Source organism: Eretmochelys imbricata, chromosome 3 (genome assembly GCF_965152235.1).
Source record: "Eretmochelys imbricata isolate rEreImb1 chromosome 3, rEreImb1.hap1, whole genome shotgun sequence".
In the NCBI taxonomy this organism is placed as follows: domain Eukaryota; kingdom Metazoa; phylum Chordata; order Testudines; family Cheloniidae; genus Eretmochelys; species Eretmochelys imbricata.
The window spans coordinates 65240139-65251227 of NC_135574.1; positions in this window are offsets into that span (position 1 = coordinate 65240139).

An 11089-nucleotide genomic window follows, 5' to 3' on the forward strand; every position below is an offset into this window, starting at 1 on the left:
TAATTTAAAATCACCTCAGTACAGTATTTGTACCTGCTACCTCATACCCCTGTAGCACAGATCTAAAGCATTATTTGTAGTGAACTATAATGCTTTACTTAAGTGTAGAAATTTTAACTTATTCTAAAAAAATTAAATGCCAGTTCCTCAGCTGGTGTAAATCAGCATAGCTTCATTGACTAACACAGTTACACTAGCTTCTGATCTGGCCCTAAATCCATCATAATTTAAATTGGTGACTTATTCCTTATGCTGGTAAGGCTTAGTATGCCTCTGTTCAGTATGACAGAAGTGACAGTCTGTTTTCATATTAGCTTGAGAATATGGGGAAAAAGCACGAATGATGAACAATGACAGTAGCAGATGTCAACTAACTTTATTTGATTAAGTATCTGCTGCAAGTATGGCAACCTGATCTCTTTCCTAGTCTATAACAAATACATGAACAAATATAACTTCAGTACCCAGAACGGTAATGGAGCAAATAATCAAGCAATCAATTTGCAAACACCTAGAAGATAATAAGGGGATAAGTAAAAGTCAACATGGATTTGTCAAGAACAAGTAATCTCAAACCAACCTAATAGCTTTATTTGACAGGGTAACAAGCCTTGTGGATGGGGGGAAAGCGGTAGATATGGTATATCGACTTTAGTAAGGCTTTTGAAACTGTCTTACATGACCTCATAAACAAACAAGGGAAATATAGCCTAGATGGAGGTACTATAAGTTGGGTGACTGGTTGGAAAACCATTCCCAGAAAGTAATCATCAGTGGTTCACAGTCAAGCTGGAAGGGCATATTGACTGGTGTCCCGCTGGGATCAGTCCTGTTCAATATCCTCAAATTATTTAGATTATGGCATAGAGAGTACATTTAAAAACTTTGTGGATGATACCAAGCTGGGAGGGGTTGGAAGTGCTTTGGAGGATAGGATTAAAATTCAAAATGATCTGGACAAACCAGAGAAATGGTCTGAAGTAAATAGGATGAAATTCAATAAGGACAAATGCAAAGTACTCCACTTACGAAGGAACAATCAGTTGCACACATACAAAATGGGAAATTACTGCCTAAGAAGGAGTACTGTAGAATGGGATCTGGGGGTTGCAGTGGATCACAAGCTAAATATGAGTCAAAAGTGTAACACTGTTGCAAAAAAAGCAAACAGCATTCTGGGAATATATCAGCAGGAGTGTTGTAAGCAAGACACGAGAAGTAATTCTTCCACTCTACTTCGCACTGATGTGGCCTCACCTGGAGTATTGTGGCCAGTTCTGTGTGCCACGTTTCAGGAAAGATATGGACAAAGTCCAGAGGAGAACAACAAGTTATTAAATATCCAGAAAACATGACGTATGAGGAAAGATTGAAAAAAATTAGTTTGTTTAGTCTGGAGAAGAGAAAACTGAGGCAGGACATAACATTTTTCAAGTACATAAAAGTTTGTTACAAAGAGAAGGATAAAAATTGCTCTCATTAACTTCTGAGGATAGGACAAGAAGCAAATGGCTTAAATTGCAGCAAGGAAGGTGTAGGTTGGACATTAGGAAAAGCTTCCTAACGATCAGGGTAGTTAAGCATGAACAAACTGCCGAGGAAGGTTATTGAATTTCTATCACTGGAGGTTTTTAAGAACAGGTTAGATGCTTGTCAGGAATGGTCTGGTTATCACTTAGTCCTGCCTTAAGTGCAGGGGACTGGATTAGATGACCTACTGAGATCTCTTCCAGTCCTACGTTTCTATGATTCTATGTACAGTACCATTGCATATGAGTAAAATGTAAAAGTAGATGCTCACAGGAAAATATGGAAATTCATCAAAACTATCTTAATATGTTCACTTTTTTGGCTTGGCATAAGCAGGTATAATTTCACTGAAGTCAGAGTTAAATTAAATGTAGAGTTGAATGTAGTCCAGGAATCAGCAACCTTTGGCATCTAGCCTAGCCAGGGTAAGCCCCCTGGTCCTGCAGGGTAAGCCCCCTGGTGGGCCAGTTTGTTTACCTGCCACATCTGCAGGTTCGGCCGATCGCAGCTCCCATTGGCCACAGTTCGCCACTCCAAGCCAATGGGGATTGCAGGAAGTGATGGTCAGCACATCAGTCGGCCCACGCCACTTCCCGCAACCCCCATTGGCCTGGAGGAGTGAACCACCGTGCGATTGGCCAAACCTGTGGATGAGGCAGGTAAACAAACTGGCCTGGCCTGGCCTGCCAGGGGGCTTACCCTGGAGGGCTGTGTGCCAAAGGTTGCCGATCCCTGATGTAGTCCTGATATTCCACGGCACTCAAGTCAAAAAGTAAAAGAAAAGATAGATGATGTATCCCAATATCATAAAACATTCAAAATGGTCACTGCACATAAGAGAATGAAGTGCTTTACCTAAGCAGTGTTGCTGCTCACTTCTGGCATTTCTTAAATATTTCACAAGTCAATTGATTTTCACACACTGATGTGCACAATCCCAAACAGTCAATAAAGTGGACATAGCAATTGCCACGCTATGATGGCAAATGAAATTAGTAGTCCTTGTGATAATTTAAAAATTCTTAAGTCAAAATTGATACCTGGTAATATATAGTCCCAAATTCAGATCTGCTCTAAGTGGGTGCCACAGATCTGAATTTGACTTCGACCACAGTTCTCAAGACTCAAAGTGGGGCAGAGCTCTGGCCATAATTCTCCAAATGGTTTTTCTCCCTCTGAAGAATTTGAATACTCGCCACTTGTATTTACCCAATACAAACACTTTTCCTTCAGGGGTTTTCTGATCTGCCATATTGGACCCATTTCTTAATATTGTACCTGGCTTTACAAAAAGAGTGATTCTCAACAGGCTTTTTTTTTGGCAGGGACTACTGACAATTTAGAAAGATGAACCAATAACTTTTTGAAATAAAAAAGTTAAGCCTCGTCAGCAAAACATCAACAAACTAATACTTCAATTCTGCAAAGATTTATGCGTTTGCTTAACATTATGCTCCATGAGGAGTCCCAGGGATAACTCAGTGTGTGAAGTACAGCACATGCAATGTGTTTTTAGGCTAGGGGCCTAAGTCTATACTAGCTTAGTAGAAGAAAAACAAAGTTAACAAAATTATTAGGTATATAGCAGCGTAAAAGTACAGGGTGCTTTAAAACACACACACAGAGTCCTTGACCAAAAGAATTTATAAACTAAGATTTAAATTTTGCACTGATTTACATCGCATGAATGGGGTATAAATCAACACACAATACAGCCCTAAGTCAGACAAATGTATTATACAGAAAAAACAATTCATGTACAAGAAAGAATGGACACATTGTTGGGGAGGAGATAAGCAGGGCGTTTTTCTTACTCTGCTTTTGATTTCAAGAAGTAGATAATGAACATTTAATGGAGGCACATATACACAACATTATAACAGGAAAAGAGACAGTTTTGTTTTAAAGAAGGATTTGAGGGAGGAGTTGGAAGACAGCTGATGCACAGGGACTGGATATTTTTTCCAAACAAAAAGGCTGGCATGAAAGGCAATAAATGAAATAGTTAGGAGAGAGTATGAAGAGAAGCATAAGAGCAAGAGGCCCAGTAGAAAGCAGGTGAAAGTGAAAGATTATGATCTCTTATTGCATAAAATTCCGCATAATCACAAACAACCTTAGTTTTACTATTAAATAATTTAGTCTGTTCCTACCAATCAGGTGCAGGTGTTCCCAAATTCTGGAAACAAGCAAGGGAACACTAAGAGAAACTCTAGACACCAATGTCCAGACTTTACTCATGAGCAGTCTCACTGACGTCAACAGGACTACTCATGTAAGTCTTACTTGTGTAACTAAGTATTGTGTGGTCAGGCACCATAGTAAGCAACAGGTCCAAGCTCTATCTGAAAGTTTGGGGAATAAGAACCCTTCAGTCAATGGTGGATCCTGGAGAGCGCAATACATTTCTCTGGTTTAGTAGTAGCTCAACATGATGATGTTGAGGTTCCCAGCAAGCCCTGATCCTCATAAAAGAAAGTAAGTTTTAAAATGTCTCTGCCATTTATTGCCCCAATCATAGCCAATAAAATTTTTCAAATACTTTTGATTTTTGTTTGGCATATTTGCTGAAGTGAAATTGGGTACTTTAATTTAAAAATACAGCATATCACTGATTGAACATGTCGATTAAAAACATTTTTATTTGGAAATGCCAGGATTGAAGGCTGTCTGAAACAATTAAATTTAAAGGCTGTTGTTCAAGTGAAGGCCTGAAATTGCTCAATAAGCTCTAAAGATGTGGAAGGAAATCTCTGCACCCTCTGTTGAGTTATTTTTATTTCCCACAACTGTGTTCTCCCAGAGCTAAATTATATTCAGATTAAAAACAAAAAGAATCACTAACCTTGTGGTGTAGCTTTTCATCTTTTTGTCTTCTGCAAAATGCAAACTTGATTGAGGATTCATTTAAATTTTCTAAAGAATGGGAGCAAGTATCCCTAGACAAACTGTAGTGCATACATATTACTATTAAACAGCTATGTCGGTCCCAGGATTTTGGTAATGGGTAGATAAGGTAATAGCTTTTATTGGACCAACTTCTGTTGGTGAGAGACACAAACTTTTGAGTTTACAGAGAGCTCTTCTTCAGGTCTGGGAAATGTACTCAGTGTCACAGCTGCATACTTGCCGGTACTCAGATTCCTGGTAAGATTCCTCCAAGCCCAGCACTCTTCTTAGTATGCCTAACAAGGAACTTCTGCTTCATTAGGACATTTGGTAAGGTAAAGGTTGATAAACAACAAAAATACACAGTATATAATTTAACTGAAGAAGGTATGATTTCTGCCTTTCTTCGCCTGTTTCCTTACATTCTTTAGCCTTTCCTTAAAACAACTAACTCATCAAGTAGCTTTTTTGACTGGACAATGTGTTACTTTGTTATGGAGATACAACAGATGATCTAATAAGCCTCTTCCATCTCTCAATAGATGGTGACCAAAAAAAAATCATTTGGGAGCATTTATTTATCATCAGGTATGGGATTGACTATGTAGTATGAGGAGAAAGTGGTATCTCACTCATCAAAATTGTTTGTTTCAACAGAGATGTATATGGTAAGACCAAAAAAACTTGGTCTTTTTACTTGATTAAATTATGAAAGATCTTTTGAAAAATGTAACTATATAGACTGTGTAAAGTTTATATCAGTATTTGATTCTATTCTATTTGGATTCTTGTATCACCCTTATCACGGAGTATGTCTGAGCACCTTCCAGTAGTGCAGTAAACTACATGACTAACATCTGTCACGTGCAGTTTGTTCTTTCTCCCCTCTTCTCCCCAGAGAGTTGATGATGTGTGGTGCTATCAAGCTTTTATTGCCACAAGTTTGGGACAACTCTAATATTTATGAATGGTGGACAATATGTAGATGATACCAAAAACATAGTATGCCACTTAACACACCTTGTTTATGCCACCTGTTTAGCCTTTCTTATATTTTCTCTCTCCGTGGTATATTAGTTTCTATGAAAACAAAGTTGTCATAGGTATGGGTGGAGCTTATATTAAGTCATTTGCGATACAGTGGCCTGAAATTTAGACTGTTTTTAAAAATATTGGAATTCTATTAGAACTATGAACAAATGTTATAAATACTGAGTCAAATTCTCATCTTATTTACAAGGGTGAAACTGAGAAGAATTTGACCCACTGCATATATATTCACACATTTATGTTACAAGGGACCAGGCATTTGAGGCATATACCTGTAATTAGGTTATTAAAAAATAAAAAGGAAAAGGAAAAAATCTTTAGAACATCAATAGAAAAAGAGGCAGTTTAAAAAACATTCAACATTAAGGGACCAGTTTTACAAGGCCTATCTAAAGGGCCACCACAAAGTCATATGTGGTGCTTAGGCCTTATGATGGTGCTCTGTCCATGGGCAAATTTAACCCTCAGTGACTAAATGAATGTATTCCCTAAGTGAACTTAAAAGGAAACACCCAATATAAATGAGAGTATTCAGATGCAAGACCCTATCTTGTAAAGTTCTGAACACCCTGAACTCCTTGGGAATCTGACAGAAGTTGAGGATAATCAGTTCACAAGATCAACAGACCCTTACATTTTTTGCAAGCTATATAATACAAAAGTTTTGAGTTTCTTACCATTTAATTTTATAAATTTATCTTAACAGCCTCTTACTATAGAATGACAACTTTTTAAAAAATGCTTTGGGTAGAATAACAGTATTACTAGACATTTTAAAAATATAGTTCCTTGCTTTGTACCAATAAAATAAAAATATATGTTGTCAAGGTTCCTCCCCCACTCTGAACTCTAGGGTACAGATGTGGGGACCTGCATGAAAAACCTCCTAAGCTTATCTTTACCAGCTTAGGTCAAAACTTCCCCAAGGTACAAAATATTCCACCCGTTGTCCTTGGTTGGCCGCTACCACCACCAAACTAATACTGGTTACTGGGGAAGAGCCGTTTGGACGCGTCTTTCCCCCCAAAATACTTCCCAAAACCTTGCACCCCACTTCCTGGACAAGGTTTCGTAAGAAGCCTCACCAGTTTGCCTAGGTGACTACAGACCCAGACCCTTGGATCTTAAGAACAATGAACAATCCTCCCAACACTTGCATCCCCCCTTTCCTGGGAAATGTTGGATAAAAAGCCTCACCAATTTGCATAGGTGACCACAGACCCAAACCCTTGAATCTGAGAACAATGAAAAAGCATTCAGTTTTCTTACAAGACGACTTTTAATAAAAATAGAAGTAAATAGAAATAAAGAAATCCCCCCTGTAAAATCAGGATGGTAGATAACTTACAGGGTAATTAGATTCAAAAATATAGAGAACCCCTCTAGGCAAAACCTTAAGTTACAAAAAAGATACACAGACAGAAATAGTTATTCTATTCAGCACAATTCTTTTCTCAGCCATTTAAAGAAATCATAATCTAACACATACCTAGCTAGATTACTTACTAAAAGTTTTAAGACTCCATTCCTGGTCTATCCCGGGCAGAAACCAGCATATAGACAGACACACAGACCCTTTGTTTCTCTCCCTCCTCCCAGCTTTTGAAAGTATCTTGTCTCCTCATTGGTCATTTTGGTCAGGTGCCAGCGAGGTTACCTTTAGCTTCTTAAACCTTTACAGGTGAGAGGAGCTTTCCCCTGGCCAGGAGGGATTTCAAAGGGGTTTACCCTTCCCTTTATATTTATGACATATGTGTAAAAGTAAAAATGTTAATAACTTTTTGTAATTATGCAGCCACTGGTGCTATAATATACCTGCATGTGCCTTTGTAGTGTAATCCTCATAACTTTTTAGCAGCTTTTAAGAAACTCCAGTTTTAGTTTTGCTAGCTAAACACCTCAAGTTGTTCTTGTAACTTGTATCCCTACATATTAGACTCTATGGGTGAGTCTAAATGTTATGTCAAATGCCATTGTCTGTAGCTAGTGGGTTTGTTTTATTTAAATCTTTCCTCCACCAGTTGTTTATTAGAGGAAAAATGCATTTCCAAGCCCCCATGCCAGATGACCTCAAGAACTAAGTAGCTGGCAACCCAAATATTCTTCAAAAATAATAATTTCCAAAATGTTTGTGAGCTGCATAATATACCTTTCAAGATACCATTGGACAGCATTCTCCTACAAACTCACAGTAAACGTGAGCACACTGATTTACAGTATTTGTTACTCTATTATTGGAAGCAACCACAAATGAAAACATAGCTCAAACACAGCCTTCATCTAATGATTGGTAAAACATTTGTGATATTAGGCCTTGAAAATGCATTCAGTTATTCTGCCAAAACAGACCACACAGCTTGGGTCTGCGAGTAATGTATTATAAATTTCATTTTAGTAATGTATAATAACATTTATACACAGCAATATTGCTTCATTATGGTGAAGAACTTGTACCAGAACATTAATTTAAAAAACATCAATATGCTTTTGGATGAAATTAAAGAAATTAAGTTTGACTGTATATTGTTCTCTCCTATGTTTATAAATATTGAAATGTATGTTTGGATCCAGTAGTATCATAGTCACCATGATGTTTTGAGTTCACTATGATGATGTATGTTTTCACTATACCAGTATATTTTTTTCTGAGTTAATTAATTTGCTTTTTGCATAAACGATATTGATGCTGTAGTCAAGTGTGCAGTTCTTATTTTTCATAGTAAACTAATTAACTGTGTCAAAAATTGACAAGGAGTAAACAAAATATCCAAGTATAGACAGGAGAACTATCCTATTGTGTATTTTAAAAATTTTAACTATCACACTATGAAATCTTACTAGCTTAGAAATTTAATTCAGAAGATGAGGTCCAGAAATAGTTTATATTGTTACTTAAACCATAGCTCGAAGTATTACTCTGGAGGGATCCTAGACTAAGCTGTGATCTCCTTATTCATCTACTAGTTATGCTGCCCGAGGTTTACTTCCCAGGCAGTGAGTAACTTAATTAAAATTTAAGTGGTGAAAATGGGTAGTTCTCGCCTCCTTCCTGCTCTCTGCCAGTGTTTTAGTTTTGGCACTAGGAAATAGGGATTTAAGGCTTGCCAAATAGCACTGATGAGCCACTTTTACATAGGTAAGGAATATCAGCTAAAGAAGTCTCCAATGACCTTAAAATGCCAGAAGGGGATGGACTACAAACAAGCCAAGCCAATTTGTTTTTCTGGAGTCTTTTAATGTTTGTCATAGATCTGTGGAAAGCCCTTGCCAGGATATATAATGAAGTCTAATCCACACCTGGAGGATCGTTTAGGTGTAAAGAGGGTGAGTGAGGAACAAGTAGACTAGTTTCATCAATATGTAGAAACCATTACAGTAGACTTCTGTAATGAGCATTTGGATTAAAGCAGTGGAGGTTAACAGTGGGTATCCTCATTCACACTGACAGCAAGGGAGCGATTTGTCCTCTCCTCCTTTCAGGTGAATAGGTTGCTACTGGTGAGGTCATTATGGACAGCTTTTTATTGTGATTTGTTTAAATTATAGGTATTTATTGTACTTTATTTGTTGCAAAACTATAGTAATAAAGATACAATGTTTAACCCCTTACATTGGTGGTAATGTTATTAATGAGCGTTGTTGCCAGATTCACTGAAATAAAGATGGTTGGATGACTCAAGTGATTTGGTTTTTCACTGCTACATAATTGGTTCATTTCTAGACCAATTAGTAATAATCAAAACTACTTTGACAGCTATGCAGTAATCTATATAAAATTAGCTTGATTTCAGTCAGTTCATAGTAGGCAGTTTCTACAAAGACAAAAATCAATGACAGGTGGCATTAATTGACTTTTATTACTTTAAATTGCAGGAGATGTAACCCTGAGGCAGCAGAGGTAACTTTCACGTTGGTCCTTGAGCTACTAGTCGTTACCTTGAAAAATTTATGAATGACCACCCTGAACCTTCAAGCAGGGGGGCGTTTGGCTAGTCTGGCCTAGTGAAGGGAACAGAGCTTTATGGCTGGGTGGGGAGAGGGGGAAGAGATGAAAACTGCTACAAAAGGGGCAGTGTGGTCACTGACTCATCCCCTGCGAATGTAGGGTTTGAAAAGGGGAAGCACGGTGCCTCGAGCCTTCCTTTTTACATAGACCAAGGCTTGATCAGACTTGCTTCAGTGCAGGGTCTGGCGGGGAGCTGTAAGCCCCCCCAGGGTGGACAAATAAAGGACAAGTCATGTGAACAGGGAGGTGGTCAAATGCCTTGGGACCACAGGAGGGGCAGTAATTTTATGGCAGCAGAGTTAATTCAGGAGGATGGGGTTCGGGAGGACTTAGGTGCTATGTTTTTAACTGATAAAAGACAGCATTGGGAGATGTCTGGGAACCAGACTGGGTGTGGGAAGGAGGCAGCCAAGCTAATTGCTGGCGCCTCCTTGTGGCGTATGTCTAGTGCAGGTACTCCACAGGAAAGGTATACAGTGACTGGATAAATGGCTTGGAAAATAACTTTAAAAGAGGTGTTCATTAAAGGAACAAATGGGGGGTAGTTGAGGACTCCTATTATTGGTACGGCAGGGAGCCAATCCCCTATGCTTATAGCCCACCTTAACCTTCCTATGAGGGGGGCAGTGAATGGTAAGATCCCAGCCATGGATCTGCTGAAGGGATGGGGAGGGAAAAAAAGAGGGGGAGCTGCTAAAAGCCCCCCAGGTAATTATGGAATAAACATGGGGTTACCTGCACTGTACACTGTTATTGGCCAGGTAGTCCCAGACATCTAATAATAAAGTTACAATCTGAATAAACCCATGTCAGATGTCTCCTGTCCTTCTTTCAGCATAGCCAGACAATCTACCATACACACAAGCAAGAGAAGGATCCTTAAACAACTCCTGCTTAGACAGAAAGCTCTTTGGGGATTGCACCATGTCCACCCCTGGTGCTACTGCAATATAAATATTGAAGAACCACTTCTGTTTTTCTTCACAACTCACACTTCCCCTTTCCCGCCATTATTTGTAATAATGGTATCATATTTGACCATCTGCTAAACCCCTGTCTATATACCTCCATGGCCACCATCAACATAGTATTGAGCATCTCCCATATTTCTTTTTGTAAGTCTGCAGACAAAGGTATCACCAACTCTGCAATATTGCCTATGTACCTAAGTGCCTTGACTCCACTTTTTTGGAATTCTTTTTCTGTTAACTTAATTTCTGATCACTTTGACTATTGCAACTATTTTTATGACTCTCCAGTAGCCTATGTACAAAATGTCATTGCCTGGCTTCTCACCACACCATAATAATTGCCAATCATGTACATCAGCCACAGAAGCAAACATAAGCAAATAATATCTTATTCAGTCCAAGATTGAGTTCAAAACTTACTTTTCCATTTTTAAAACCCTCTATAAAGAGTGCTGTAGCTTCTCTTGCAGACTTAGTCTCTCCTTATACCTGTCCCCACTTTTAACAGCTTATTTAGCCATGGTCTCTGGTGAGATAGCACAGTGAAACACAAATGATGGTTCAAGTACCTCTTCCGCTGAAGATTTTATCAGATGGAATACATTTAATCTCTCTCTCCACCATCTCATCTATTTTTAATTTG